We start from the raw sequence: 14,548 nt of genomic DNA, 5'->3' as shown, positions 1-14,548 counted from the left end.
TAAAATTCAATAAGTTTTTAATGTTTTTACTGAATTCTGGAGACCCCAAACAGATTGCAGATACAAAGTAGGACAATTTTTATGTTCTTATCTCCCACATAAATGCTACAGGGAGTAACCACTCTACTATGCATTACTCACATGCCCACAAGTGCTTTGTTTCTATAAAAAAATCAAATTTAAAAGACTCAAACACAAAAAACCTAAGACAAATCACACAGAGCCTAACAGACATATAGATTTGCAGGACAACTGCAAACAAAACAGACCACTGTGGATCCTCCCTACTATCCTCCTTCCTCCCTTTTCTCCCCTGTTTAGCTAAGAAGGAACATTCCTGTGGATTATCACTGTTCCTGCAGAGCAGCAGCATTGCAGAAGGTGGTTGTCTCTTGGCTTCCCACAGGACAAAACCCTAGAAATGTTGGGGGCTGAAGATAGGAATGTTGCCTTTCTGTTCCTACATTTCACATCCCTCTGCCCTGACACCAGTACATCGCTAATTTTCCTGTCTCTCAGGTGTCAGGCTCAGGCACCCACTCACCCAAAACTTCCACTGTGCAGGAAGTGTCTGTTTTCCATGAGGTGCTACACTGCACCATTTCACACACCCCAAGGAAACTACTCCAATTTAGCTCTCATACTCTCCCTTTCTGCAGTCTTGACTGCTATTGCCAGCCTTGTGGTCTCTCTGTAGTCTTGGTCTCACAGGGTCATGCCGTCCTTGTTCTCCTGAACAAACAGATACGCTTACTCCAAGCTTTATTCATCACCCCACCCAGTGTCCTGTGCCTCAGACCACAAAGTTTCCCAGTAACTGCTTTGGATACTTGCAAGTCCAAGGATTTTCCTGTATTGTACTGAAAGCATGGTAATAGTAGGGGAAACAGTGGAGACAGAACCCAAACTAAATCAGCTCTCTCACCTCGCCTCACACCACACACAAACACTCACTCACCTTCCCCCATCTGCTTGACTTCAGGAAAATTCCTGCACTATTCCCAGTCTCTTCTCAGCCTTCTCCTCACAACAGAACCCTAGGTTACACCCTTCTTCTTGGCAGGGATCTAAAATTTATTCATCCCCAGTAGGAATGAGGGCTCCATGTCCTAAACTACAGCTTAAAATTAAGACTGCAAGCAGTGTTTTCACAATAACGTGGCAGGCCAGCTCTTCGCTGGAACACGAACCTTGCTCCTAACTGCAGCTCGGAACGTTTTCCAGCAGCACTGGGCCGCACTCACCCAGCCCCACGCCCGACGGGCGCGAAAGGCGGGCGGGGCGCGGCTGCGGGCGCTCGGCGACAGTGGGGGCTCCGCGTCACCGCGCCGCCCGCCAGGGGGCGCTGCCCGCCGCTCGCCGCCGCCCAGGGCGCCCCCCCGTGGCGGCCGGGGGAACCGCGCCCCGCCAGCCCCGCGCCACCCGAGAGAAGGGCACGGCCGGACACGGACACGGACACGGACACGGACACGGACACGGACACGGACACGGACACGGACACGGACACGGGCAGCGCCGGACACGGGCACGGCCCGCGCCGGACACGGACACGGGGAGCGCCGGACACGGACACGGCCGTGGCGCAGGCAGCCGGCGGCGCGCACGGTGCTCCTGTCCTGCTGCTGTGGCGGCTTTTACACCCCTGCTTTACCACGCAGGCTGCCGGACCGGGCCAAGCTTCCAAAAGAACCCAGCCGTCTGGATATTCATAAGGAAAACGATGGATCCCGTCGAGATCGGAGGGAACCGGGTGCGCGTGTTGGAGGCAACACACGCCACAGGAATTAAGGTTTAAAAGAAAAATACTTTGTTTTCCTCGTTTGGTTTTTGTGGGTTTGGTTGGTTTGGGTTTTTTTTGGCGGGGGAGGTGGGTGTGTTGGTGTATAAGAGACTTTAAACAAACCTCCATAAAAATACATTTAATTGATAACACTTGTGAACTGCAATTTCAGTGGCCTGTTGCCAGACTGCAGCCGACGTTACTGAGACAGAGCTGGTACTGAGACAAAGGCTGCTTAGGAGCCACACCTTTTGAATCCCCACTATACCTTTGCTGGATTGCATTTGACAGGGTACAGCTTTTTAATCTGAAAGAATGTGTTTGCTAAACAAGTTTTAAGTAATTTTCTGATGCTATTGTCTCCTAGCTCTTCCTAACAAGACAGATCTGCAACTCAAAGCCATATCCGTTCAACAGGGAATTCTGAAACCAACTACAGAAATTCAGTTCAACCAAGTTGAGAAAATTCAAGACAATCACACAAACTTTTATACTGTATATACTAGAGGAAACACTTTTCATTCAATTATCTCAGAAAGAAAGTGGGCAAGTTTTATTAACATCTCCTAAAAATATAACCTGGTCTCTTGGGTTTTACCTGTCAGTACCAGAAAACCATAGAAGTAAAGATACAAAGATTTCTTCGCACAGTAAGTCTGAAAAGTCCAATAACCACCCTGACTTTCACTTATAACCAGGAACAAGGTATTGTGTGTATCAGAACCAGCTACACATCTAAGTTGTGTACAAGGTACATTTTTAAACATTATAACAATGCTGAGGGAATATAAGAAGTGGTTAGAAAATAGACCAGAAATCAATGTTTTAGAAGCCCTTACTTGAAGCTTGCCTCTTTGCTGTGCTTCAGCATATTCTGCTACTCTACTGGTCTCAGACACATTTGCCAAAAAGATCACCCACAGACTATTCACAAGAATTTCCAGCAGTGTGAGAGGACTGTAAGGGGCTGTGTGAGAGACTGCAGACCACAGAAAGGCTCCACTCGAGGATGATCTCAGTGGTGGCTGAGATGGGGGCAGGGGGGTAGGTCCCAAGCAATGCCAATGGCACACCTTCTTCAGAAGGCCCCAGAAGAACTGGCCAGGGACCTACAGGGTTATCAGTCTAGATTTGGTCCCTGGGAAAGTCACAGAGCAAGACCTCTACAAGAGGAAAAGGATTACAATCTTAACCAGACAACTTAGGATGGATAGAAACTGATTGGATGCTTGGCTTAGAGGCAGAAGGTAATGTCTTGTACTCTACCAGGACTGCAGTAACCAAGTGGAGAACTACTGAAGCAAAAGCAGTGACTGGTCCTTTATCACTCACATGGCAGAAGTCACACTTTCCAAGTCTGCAGATGACATCAAACTGGGGGAAAAAGCACTGGAGAGCAGAGCTGCCATCCAGAGGGACCTGGGTAGGGTAGGGTAGGTTGCAGGAAGGTGGAGAGAGCCTCGTGCAGTTCAGCATGGAGAAAAGCCCTGCCCAAGGAATTCAGAGCCTCAGGCAGCAGTGCAGGCTAGACATGGCATGCCTGGGCAGCAGCTCTGCAGAAAAGGCCTCAGGGCTGGCAGCAACCAAGGGCAGCAGTATACATCACTACAGTAGTACAGGCACAAGCAGGAGATGGAGGAAAGTGATGGTTCCCCCATGATTCAGTACTTTTTAGACAATACTAAGACAAGATACTGAGTCCTCGGTTTCGGCTCTCCACTGCAGGACTCCCACTTGCCAAACTGGTGTGAGCCCAACATAGGCCCACCTGGATGCTCAGGGACTGGAGCACCAGCACAGTGAGGTGACCCTGAGGGCAGCCTGGTGAAGGGAAAGCTTCAAGAGCATCTCAGAGCAGCCCTCTTCTGCCTTCAGACAGGTTACTGAAAATAAAGAGTCAGGCTCTGTCATGGTGGCTGAATGACACATCAGGCACAAGCTGAAAGACAGCAAGTTCAAACTGGAGATAAAGGGAAGCCTTTCTCCTACAGGAAGAGTGCAGCAGTGGTGCAGGTTGCACAGAAGTGCTGTGTGGTCCCTGCTCTTGGAAGTTATTTAAAGACAGACTGCAAAAAGCTCTGAGCCATGTGGTCTGGCATCTTCGCTGACGCTGCTTGAGCACAAAGTCATACTAGAGACACCCAAGACTTCTCTGTCTTTAGCTGTAGTGTCCTCTTCAGTGCTGGCCAGCTGCAATGCAAAACTGAACATCTGGTGAGACCCTTAACTTTTCATTTACTTTAATCTTGTTAATTTAGTGTGTGACCAGATTTCTACAAATTTAATCTATAAACTGACAGCATGTTTTCAAACCTACTTTCATGGAAGAAAGACACAGAAAAGTGAAAATCATACTAATTTGAATCCCCAAGCCTGCATGGTATCATCTTCCATGCTTTTGGAGATCAGGGAGGATAGGCTTTCATAAGAAACATCACACTGCCCATTACATATCGTCATCAGAACTATGAAAAGAACTGCATGACTCTTCAAGCAGGTTATACAGTAACAAAACAAAGTCGTGAGAAAAAGCTCAGTGCTGCTCTCTACCTGCAGCCAGTGTAAAAAACACATTCAAGAAAATCAGTACTGGACACAAAACATACAGGTGTTTTGGAACCAAAACTAAATTCCCTCTTTAAAATGGGGAGGGAAAAAAAATCAGTTCCAGAACTTTTCACAGGCAGAGTAGAAACAAAAAGACCTGCATTCACCTGTACCAGAGAAAACAGGAAGCAGATGTGCTGCTGGCATGCAGAGTGATGACAGAGTCCCTGTGATAGCAAACAGAATTCCCAGTGCTGAAGCAAGAAGTACATCATAATTCTTTAAAAAACAACCCAGAACATGTGAGTTTCCCCAAACCCACCAATCATTAGCAAAACCCTGATGTCTGCTTTTAAAAAGGTCTGCTGTGTATAGTCCTCATGACAGAGACTTCTCAACGGAGGAGTTGATTCTTGTATAAGTAAACAGATTAAAACTTCGTACATGCTACTAAGTTCTTCACATGAGAAGTGGTGTATGAAATAGGTGTTACTACTCCAGTCTCCACAGGAAGGTGGGAAGGCTTTGAGAGGCAACAGTGTTTAGCTAACAAGCATGCTGTAGAGCAGTCAGACAAGGGGTTGTGCAAAACAGTCAAAAGTTTCCAAGATGGCTGTAAATTATAGGAATCTCCTGTTTTGAAAAACAAGTGGAAGAGACTGTGCAAATACCAACCATTATTAAGAATAGCTTTGAAAATGCCAACCTATCATTTCCATAACAGACAAACTTCCTCAACAGTTCGAGGAAGGCTCACAAAGAGGAATGCCTACCACACAACCAGTTGAGTTACTGACAGATAACTCAGGTTTACCAACTATTGGGCATTATATTATCAACCTACACTAGATATGGTTACACAGATTGCCAAAGCTTGGAACAATCACCATTTCATCTGGTTGTTAACCTCAAGACTCTGCAGGTCCAGCATCCAGAAGCAGATCTGTAGTAACTGATCAGCCCCACTTGTGCATCATCATCTTGAGCTCCATCCACACTAGGTACAATACACTACATCCATCATGCTCTGGGCTAAAAAAGGCATCATTGGAAAATCAGATTCACTAGGGAAGGCAATGAGAAAATTTAGCATTTGACCTTCCTGTTCTTCACTTAAGACTCTATCTACACATGAAATTACTATTCCAATTACAATTAGTAGTTACATACACAATATTGCAAGAAGTCAACATGACTTAAGACCCAGCAGAAAGGCTGTCTTCTTCCATAGTTGCACAAAGTCTAGGCAATTACCTGGTTTTCCTGCTGTAGCCATGTGGCCTACACTAAAAGATCCTGAAAGCCAGTATGTTCTGTTTTGCCAATGGAAAAAATGTTTGATATATGCAAACAACTGCAGGGAAAAAAAAAAAAAGAAGTGTATAAATACATACATCACTCCTACTAATCAGTCTACCAGATAGACTCTCTATAGCTACTGATCTACTCTTCCCCTCTCCCACTGTTTTCTTTCCTTTCCTGTTTTCTTTGCTAGCTTCAATAAGTATTTCAGGTACTCTAAATACACGAAACTCCCTGTCTGTGTGGGAAAACAGCTTTACAGATGGCAATACTGGAACAGTAGAAATCTTAAAACGCTACAGTCCTAATGAAAATCCTAAAAACACTTTGAGATTTCACCTGGAGAAATGCAGAATCATGAGGGGATGGCAACTGATGGAAGGAAATCCCCATTTTCCTACCTCCTTTCTCCTACTTGTTCCCTTACCCTCTGCCTCCTACCTCCTACATGACAACAGCAGTAGATCAGACAAGTATCTATTGACAAATTTTATTATCTACTGACAAATATATACTCTCACATTCACACTTAATTTATCATTCCCCTGCAGCTGCAAGATTGCAGCAGAGAGAAACCTTTTGGCTGGCTGGGCTCCCATGTACCTCTAGGGCACACCCCAGCATGCATTGACTACCAAAAATGTTGGGGAACTGAAGACCTCCTTTCACAATGTCAGGACACAGTGATCAAATCCAATTCTGTGCCAGATAGGAATAAAAATCTGTGTGCATAAACCACCTCTTTCCAAGCCCAACCTTTCCAATACAGTAAAACAGTGGGATAATGGGAATTTTCCATGTTGTTTCCTGTTATGCATCTATTTTCTGTTCCACAGAAACCTGTTAGGTTTTTCAGTTTTTTTAATTCTCTCAGAAAATGGAGATGTGCCATTCAAAATGCAAGAAAACAAATAATTTACACAGCATTTGCAGACAAATCCTGGGAAAAGTCTATGAGTACAGTGAATAAAATTGAAAAGCAATTTGCTATTACATTGCTACCACATATCATTATGTGGATCAATGGTTATGTGGTGCATTGCTGGCCTTTGCTGTACTCTCTGTACACCATACAATGCTGAATGGTGCCACAGGACCAGCTGGTGTCATGAACACCAATCTCAGATTTGAAGTGACAAAGAAATATCTCTGGTAATGATGTTTATCTGTCCTTCTTAAGTCTTTTGACAGTGAAGACAAAGGCACTGCAACAATCCTGGACCTATACAAGACAAATTACAGCAAATTTAGTCTGTTTTACAAATCTATAGATTATGCAACATTGTTTGTTGTAGAAATTTGAACAAGGCAAGAGATTTTCTCAGTACAAACAGAAGATGCCAGCTTGGTAAATGTAATTCCTTCATTTCTGCCACGGAGTGGCTCTGTTAGAACACTTACACATTTCAAAGATACATGCTATTTTAGATACCCAACAGGAGTACGACTTAGCTGGAGCGTGACTTAGAGAAGAACTAGTCATTGCTACAGCCAGCATTATGGATATGTAGCAGAAATGATGGCATGTTCCAGGAGGATGAGAATTCTGGGGGAAAAACTGAGAGAAAAAAAATGAGTGAGTCTGAAACTGGGAAGTAAGTTATTACACAGTTTAGACTTCAGCTACTTTATGCTCTGTTCTATAATTGAAGATGTTTTACAACATGAATAAATAAAATTCAGCATTTGTGAGGTACCCTGACAGTAGCCATGACTGCCACAGAAAGATCCACAAAAGCATAGTCAAGGTGCATTTTCAGTAAGCTTTCTACCAAATTCTTCCAAAGCTGAAGAAACCCAAGTCATCGTGACAGAAAAAGAAAAGCCTTGTATGGACAAGTAATTGGTGAAGTGTCAGGAAACAGAGGGTCAATTCTGCTGTGCAGGGAGGCCACTTGCAAAATTTCTCAAGGAACTGTGATGGATCTGCTGTGGCAAAGGTTAAGCAGCAAGAAACATCCAGTTACTCAAAACAGTGAAGGGTAAAACTTCATGGAGCGACAATGTGAAACTGAATAGACATCAGAATGGAAGGTGACATTCAACAAATAATAATCTACATGTAGGGCAAAAAAAAACCAGCAGTCCTAATAAGTTGATATGGTCTATTGCTCAGAAAAAAGATCTGGGGTTATGACAATCCCTTTAAAACAGGAGTTTAGTCCCTGATTAAAAAAAACAAAACATAGAATTAAGATAGGAACATCATCAAGCCATTGTGTAAATCTGTGTTTCAATATAACCATATTTTTACCATATACCTAAGACTATACCCAAGATTTTTCACTTCCTTTAGATCAAAAATGTTAACAGATGTAGAAAAAGGACAAAAAAAGGATGATCAAAATATGGGATAATATTTCCTTCAAGCAATCTTAAACCTAAGCAATCTTAGTTTCTTTATTCAGGAAAAGAGGATTTTAGAGATGTCTGACACACATATCAAAGTTTAGGTAGGTTCTAGAGGGTGATGGTAGAGGTAACTGCAAACATCTTTTCCCATACAAGGTTTAAGAGCCATTGAGTCCAGCTCATCAGACACAACTTCAGAAGGACATGAGTGGTTCCTTGTGGAACTGATAGTTTACCTGAAGAACCACCAGCTTAATAGGTGGTGTATTATAGGCCATGTATTCTTCCTGACTTCATGAAGAAGCTGGACATAGTCAGAGACGCAAATCTACTGATGATAAAAGAACATAAGCCACACCAAACTCCAAAATCTCTTGGGCTTAAAAGAGTTGCAAACTTGTAATTTATCAGGTAACATTAGTGCATACACATTTCCTGTTCTTATAATTTCATAGGAATTTGTTTATGGCTCTTGTAAAACACGTTGCTGGTCAAGCAATGTATTTGGGCTGATGTAATATGGCCATCTTTGTGTTCTAATCCTGCTTCAGAACAAACAGCAAAAAAGAATTTGAAGCAATAACATCTAACTCAGTTTTTCTCCACAATTGTTAGCAGCAGCTAATTAAATTACCACCACCCATCCTGTGCAATGAATGACTCATGGGTTCAATGGGGAAAGGAAGAAGGAAAACAAAGCAATGTTAGGTAATTAAAGGCTATACCAAAACACACATGAAACACAGAAGGCAAATTAGGCAGGATTATCTAGCTTGTATATTTCCCAATCTGTGATAGCCCAGCTTTGCAATCAGACAATTCTAATGTCTCCTAAATTTTGAATGGTCTGGAAGACTTTGATGTATGGGTCTTCTGAGGGAGAATGTCACTCATATGTCAGATTTAAAGAAATACTTGCAGAATCTCCACTTGCTTTCCTGGAAAGAGACAATGCATAAATTAACAAAGACAGTGTTTCAAACTAAACTGGGTGATTTGGACTTGAGCAGATATGGGAGCACTCTAACTATGTTCTAGCAGCTAAGACAGGTAACCACACTTCTCTCCATCCATTCCATGCAGATCAAAGGTGCATTTGACCATTGCTTTAGATGTTAATGAAGAAGAAGAAATCAGATGCCAGCACACTGACAGGGATGTGGTTTTTGTCATCAGTACCAGAACATTCCACACACTTCTGCCAGTTCCAAAGTTACTGCTGTAAAAGTCCTCTGTATCTTCAGCACTGGATCATAGCCAGAAAGTTATAGCTGATTATGTGTTAAAATTGGGCTGAGTTTACTATTAGGTACATTGGTCAAAGGGGAGGCAAGATTAATTTATTTTTTTTTAATCCTAGGACAGAACCTTCAGCAGTAAGTAGAAAATGCTAGCAGGTCTAGGTATAAAAAGACTGCAACTTCACAAAAGGTGATTGATTTTAGGAACAGACATTTACAGATTGTGTTTTAGTAAGAAGAGTAAAATATAGATTTCCATACAAATTTTCAGGAAGAGAGGACATAGTCTCAAGCTGCACCAGGGAAAGTTCAGGTTGGACATCAGGAGGGATTATTTCACAAAAGGGTTGTCAAGCATTGAAATAGCCTGCCCAAAGACGTGGCAGAGTCACCATCCCTGGAAGTGTTTAGGACTGGATTGTGGCACTCAGTGCCATGGCCCAGTTGACAAGGTGCTCTCTGTGACCTCACAGGTCTTTTCCAGCCTAATTGATTCTGTGACTCTATGTCTGCCAGTGGCTGCTAAGACAAAATATACGACAGAGCATTGAAGTATGCATGTGTAAGGCTCTGAAATATTGTTTGTAGACTACCTCATGAAAACCTGAGGTTTCCTACCTCTAAGACTGTTTGCTGTTCAAGGCAAATATAATGAAATACCCATATAAACATTTAGCCCTTCAAATGCTGCTAAACTTCAACATGAGCTTACAGCATCAAGCTCCTCTACATACTAAAAAAAATGTACAACCCTCTACAAAAATTAATTTTCCTCTTTAATGTAATTATTCTAAGAAAAGAGTCCCAAATGCTGTAGTGGCCTCTGAAATCAGAATGGGAAGGATTTTAGAACTGTCACGTTTTTTGTTTATAAACAGAGCTGGAGGTATTTTATTTCCATACATTTTTAGTAGAGAGATGGGAAAATACCTCTGTCATGCTTTAGGGAAAGGAAAAACAGTTATTTATCAACCTGCATCACTATCCTGTTTCTAGCATCCACATTTGCTCCTTTCCCAAAGAAAAGAAAGGATCAGTAAGTTTTATCCAGTTATAGCAGTCCACTTCACTAATTACCATAGCTTTGTCACTTCTCAGTTTGCATGTCAAGGTAACACACACAAACTATTTTGAGTTACATACTATCCCTCTGTTCTAGTCTTCATATGTAGTTATTTCGTTCAACATGCATTCATGCTGCACTGGTCATTTATTTCAAATTCACTAAAATATGAAGCACTCAATTGTTAAGTGGGCACAGACCTCCCCTTTGCAACCCAGCTAATCTGTTCTCTTTTAATTGCACAATACGCAGTATCTGGGTTTCATTATCTTCCTCCTTTGAACTGGTATCTAGGAAATCTCTTCATGTGCAGTTTAGACAACCACATTGATTTACGATTAAATTGGTTTACACACCAAGGTTGTGTCAGACTATACTTCTATAACATTCAATTCAATGTCATTTCCCATGAGTCCACTTGCCATCAGAATTAGTTTTCAAATTATGTATTAGTATCACAAACTTATGATACAGTCTGTTCCATTTCTGTGCACCAACTCATTTGACATCTGACAAAAGACAAAACAGTATTTTAATATTAATTTTTATGCCCAGAGTCTGCCAGTCAACAGATTCAATAATACCAATTAAGATTTGAACCACGCCATTCACAGTAGCTACTGATGCACTTATATTATCCAGGGAACAATCATCTACCTTCAGCTGGCCACAGCTCAGCCACTTCAGGGCAAGGTGTGAACCTTGACACCTACATCCAGGAACTGCAGTTGTTTCTCATTCTCCTGACCTGGAAGAAACAAGTTACTCCTAGCAGCTGAAGTTAAGATGAATAACCACTGGTAATGTAGACTCTCGCTAGACAGGGCTAGGGAATGGAGAAGACTAGTCGGCAAGATTTTTTTGAGAAACACCAGTAAAATTTAAGGAGAATTGGTAATATTTGCTTCTTTTAAATTCTCCATTATTTTCTGCAAAAAATTGAGAATTAGGAACAATAAACTAACATTATGTTTAATAGCTGAATGTCCACCTGAAAATAAGGGCAGAGAAGGACCACACAGTCTCACAGTATCTAAACCCACAGTCCTGGAAGAGAGGAGGGAAATCACTAGGATTTTTCAGATAGGAATTGCACAGTTTATAACCACTCTCTACAGCATAGCAGGATTTTTCTCAGTATTTTTACAGGAAACCATGCACACTGTGAGTGATAAACTCTTCTGAGTTTTAATAAGCAAACATTGCTTTGCAATCACAGCGTGTTAAGCCCTCAGGCAATACCCACATGGTATAGAAACACACAGCCTCTACGAAATAGCTCTGTAGGACATGTTTCTTATGACCAGTCATGCAGCAAGACAACTGAAGCAGACAGAAATTTTACAGAATGTGGTATGAGACAGTCAAATTAGCAATGTACAGGCATAAGCCAAAATAATGACTAGGACTCAGGAAGAAGAACAGACCATGTCTACATGAGTAATTTGCTTACAGCAAGTATTGTCACTGCTTCTGGTACTAATTTTCAAAAAAAGTGCAATTAGTTTAAAGATGGAAATGAACACCAGAGTTTTCAAATCATTAACATGTATGCATTGATTTTATTCAAATGTTACTATAAAACAGACCCAGAGATGCTTCAGTTATGCTAAATTACTTTAGCCACCAGGTGCCTCAATCAAATGCCCTAAGGAATTGACAGTAGGAGGCTATTATCAACACCTGATCTCCACATTTAGGGTGCAGAGCAGGTAAAATTATCAGCTCATAGGCAAACCACCTCCTACCATAGTGGAAATGAAGGAAGCAACACAGGCCAGGGTCTGATTTCAGAAAAAAACATATTCTTCATTTCAGATCCAGCAATCAAATTTAATTCAGTCATGTGAACCAGAGAAGAGGCAACTAAGAACCCTGATAACCACTGTCCTCCATTCTCCACATTTCTTTCAATGCCTTAGAAAAGGCTTTCATCAAACTAACAAACTGGTTGGCACAAGAATATGCATCTTCCCCAAAGCCCACAGATGACCAGATAAAAGGCTGAAACAAAAATTTTCTTCCTCCCTGCCTCTCATCTTTCTCTTATTTTTTTATTTGGGAAAGGTAGGTGGGGTGGTTTTTGTTTTGAGTTTGAATCATTGTCAGATTTCATTAAAAAATTCTCTGAGAATACATATTACCAGATTCTGAGAACTACAGTATGGATGTTTTTACTGTAGGCTGAAGAAAACCAATCAGCAGTGTGTATTCAAAAAGCTGGGAGTAAGAACTCACAGCAGCTTCAGAGAGGCATGAGAGGTACAAACTAGATAGAAAGTAAAACCCACTTTTGGTAAACTCAAGATTCAGCATTGTGCTGACTCTTCCTACTTTCAGTGGGAACACAGGACTAGATAGGATCATTGTTGAGTCACTAATTTCCATCTTCCACAAGAGCAGGTATCTAAACAAAGATTTATTCATATAAAGATTTACCCATATAAGGAGATGGACAATCTCAATCTTGAAGATTCACTTTGCTCTGTTCTCCTAACAGAGCAAAGTGAATCTTCAAGATTGAGATTGTCTGGACATATTTTGAGCTTCAAGTCATCTCTCAGTTCCTCATAGCATATTAAAGATTACCAAAAAGGAATTCCAAAGTCAGAAAACTAGCACTTCCCCAGAAAATAAAAAAATTGCCAATGTTTTGAGTTTGTGAACACCAAAAAAGTCTTTGAGAAATAATTTTTTAGTGAGAAAATGTTTTAGGAAAAAATCAAGTAACAGATAATAACTAAAGAGTCACAGAGAACTTTTAGCAGTCAGTAGCTCACAGAAGACACAGCCTTACAAGTCAGGGCTTAGACAAGGAATTGGCTTAAAAGGAGGACCATTAAAAAAAAAGAAGAGAATTTGAAAAAAAAGAAGGAAGGTAAGAACAGAAAGAAAACACAAAGAAACTTTATAGACATTCCTACTAACACCTTGCAGACCAAGCACTTGAGGCAGTAAGCATTAAATTTGTAACAATTAGAAGAAACCACCATGGAAAAGGCAAAGAAAGGATGAGTGCACATTGCATGTATACACACCTCTTGGGTCTCAGAATCCTCCCCAAAATCTTCTGTCTCTACAAAACAGAGGGGCAATAACACAGAGTGATTTTCACCCACAGACAAAACAGGTTAGCTTGAGTGTCACAAGTGACCTTCCATTCAGACACAGTTCGAAAAGTAGAAGGCTAACATATTATTTAATCAAAGCAGATGACTGAGTGAAGCAGAAGTTGAGCCACAGAAATGCAAAAATAAGCACATAAATCCCTAACACCAGGCAAGGCAAATGTAGAAGGCAAAGCACAAAGCCCCTTACCAGCACTGACAGACAGAGAAGGTGATCCTGGTTCCCCGCAACAATTTAGATACTCATAAGAAAGAATTAGGCATTATAAATTAGTCATGACTAGAAGGAGAAAACACTTCTGCTGAGACAAGATGATCCAGCTTGAAGGGAATTATACAAGAAATTAGCAAACCTATAAGGTTAGCCAGGAGTAGTATTGCTATGAGAATTATCTCAAATTTAACTACCAAAGACAAATGGGAGGAAAAAGAAACATTTTAGCTAGTTAACCTTACAAAATAAGATAATATAGGAGAATACAAAGGAATAAAAATATACAAAGCCTGTTGTGTGGCAACACCACTCAAAGCAAGAAATAACTTAATACAAACTATGCTGCCAAAAAAACCAACCAACCAACCCCATCTGTACCTAAATTCACTCCCACTGTGTTTTAAATCTGAAGACACCCCAGTGATTCAAAACTAGCCTGTCTGAACAAGATGTTATAAAATGTCAACAAGATTGACAAGCATTTCTTTCCTGCTTTCATACAAAAGTATTTCCCAACTCTCCTATCATAGCCAATCAGAGGTTTTCCTATTTTCTTCAGGTTACATCAACCATGATATCTGCCCTCAAGGTAGGACAGTATTTCCAACATGAAGATTAAACAGTCAAGCATACTGCCAGAATTAGAAGTGGTTTCACATTCTGCAAGTCCCTCTCTGTTAAATCTCTGTCTGTGGTAACTTCACAAAGGATTTCCCTGTTGCTATGTAGAAAGTGCATGTCAGCAACAGTGATTTGTCTGTATGGAATAAACCACAGACAAGCTACTGAGCAGGCACATTTAAACTAAAACAAAAATAAGAGGGCTTAAAGTGACAGAATGATTATTGTTACAACAAATCAGCATGCAATTTTTGAGGAAAGTGTCATTAAACTAGCATTCACCTTGTAGTCAAGAATAGG

General features: G+C 41.2%; 1 protein-coding gene and 1 long non-coding RNA gene across 7 annotated transcripts in view; both read right to left on the bottom strand.

Moving 5' to 3' along the window:
- Window positions 1–14,548, bottom strand: part of ARL15 (ARF like GTPase 15) — a 241,983-nt gene that overhangs the window by 199,875 nt on the left and 27,560 nt on the right. The window lies entirely within an intron of this gene.
- Window positions 8,742–13,362, bottom strand: LOC139589513 (uncharacterized). The gene is made up of 2 exons (XR_011679036.1): window positions 13,324–13,362; window positions 8,742–8,919 (listed from the first exon to the last, which is right to left on the bottom strand). It is a non-coding gene; the product is annotated as an uncharacterized lncRNA (long non-coding RNA).

Source organism: Agelaius tricolor, unplaced genomic scaffold (assembly GCF_023055355.1).
Source record: "Agelaius tricolor isolate 1412-34295 unplaced genomic scaffold, bAgeTri1.0.p SCAF_4, whole genome shotgun sequence".
NCBI lineage: Eukaryota > Metazoa > Chordata > Aves > Passeriformes > Icteridae > Agelaius > Agelaius tricolor.
The sequence above is the reverse complement of the archived record's forward strand: the minus strand, read 5'-3'. Positions and strand labels throughout refer to the sequence as shown.